The 1,453-nt window shown below is 36.8% G+C and overlaps 1 pseudogene; it reads left to right on the top strand.

Annotated features, from left to right (window-relative positions):
• Window positions 1-486: 486 nt before the first annotated feature.
• LOC105744090 lies at window positions 487-1,177 on the top strand (annotated as a pseudogene).
• Window positions 1,178-1,453: the final 276 nt, after the last annotated feature.

Raw genomic sequence — 1,453 nt, 5'->3', positions numbered from 1 at the left:
GAATGATTTTGTTTTTATTCACTAGTAAAACCAATCAAAAAACAAAGTTCAGTAAGCAATTTCATTTATAATAACATTGAAAAAATGAAATACCTAGGAAAAAATTTAGCCATGGAATTAAAAAAATAGGTACACTCCAAACTACAAAACATGGTGAAAAAAATAACAAAAGCCTAAACTACTAAAAAGGGCATGCCACATTTATGGGTTGGAAAGCTTAATATTGTAAAGATGATAATACTCCCAAAAATGATCTGAAGACTCAAGAAAATATCAAAATTCCAATGGCCTTTTGTGTTTTGCAGAACAAAGAAATCCAATTCTCAAATTCATGTACACCAAGTAGCTCCAAATAGACAAAATGGCACTGATGAGAAAAAAGGTAGATGAACTCATAGTTCCTAAATTCAAAACTTACTGCAATACTTCAATAATCAAAACAAAATGATATTGGTGATTCCAGAAGAAGCGGACCGCAGCATGAACATGGGGAAACAAAAGAAAACAAGAAAGTATGCGACCATGAAGCGAATGCTTAGTTTCAGAGATGAGAGACTCAAAGAAAAGGATAGATTAAAACCTAAAAAGAAAGAAAAGAAAGATCCCAGTGCTCTAAAGGAAAGAGAAGTCCCCCAACATCCTTCCTGCTTATTCTTCCAGTATAATACACAGCTGGGCCCACCTTATCATATCCTGGTTGATACCAACTTTGTCAACTTTTCCATCAAAGCCAAATTGGACTTGGTACAATCAATGATGGACTGTCTGTATGCCAAGTGTATTCCTTGTATAACTGATTGTGTAATGGCAGAAATTGAAAAATTGGGACAGAAGTATTGAGTGACCCTAAGGATTGCCAAGGATCCACGGTTTGAATGCTTACATTGCGCACATAAAGGGACCTACGCAGATGACTGCTTGGTGCAGAGAGTAACTCAGCACAAGTGTTACATTGTGGCCACAGTTGACTGAGATCTTAAATGGAGGATCCAGAAGATCCCTGGAGTTCCTGTCATGTACATTTCTAATCACAGATACAACATTGAATGGATGCCAGATGATTATGGAGCCCCTTGATTCTGATTCTTATAAGACAAAGTTCCTCTGCCTCCTTCCAACCGACTTTTTGTTTTCAGTTCATTCAGCATGCTATAGCATGAATTATTCACCCACTTGCTGTATTGTCAGCTGAAAATGGTTAAATAAATTCTCTTTCTGAAAAAAAATGATACTGACCCAAGGATAGATACATAGACTGATGAAATAGAATGGAGTGTCCAGATAAACCAAAGTATCTATTAACAACTGGTCAAGAGTGAAGCTATCTGTACCTTGGATATCTAGAACAAGGTCACTGTCTCTCGAGAGTTTGGCAGGGCCCCATGAAAACTGTACACAGCTCTGTGAGCTGATGCACATAATGATTTTACCTTTGCTTGATCTAATACAGATA

This window comes from Octodon degus, unplaced genomic scaffold (assembly GCF_000260255.1).
Source record: "Octodon degus isolate 3935 unplaced genomic scaffold, OctDeg1.0 scaffold00222, whole genome shotgun sequence".
NCBI lineage: Eukaryota > Metazoa > Chordata > Mammalia > Rodentia > Octodontidae > Octodon > Octodon degus.
The sequence above is the reverse complement of the archived record's forward strand: the minus strand, read 5'-3'. Positions and strand labels throughout refer to the sequence as shown.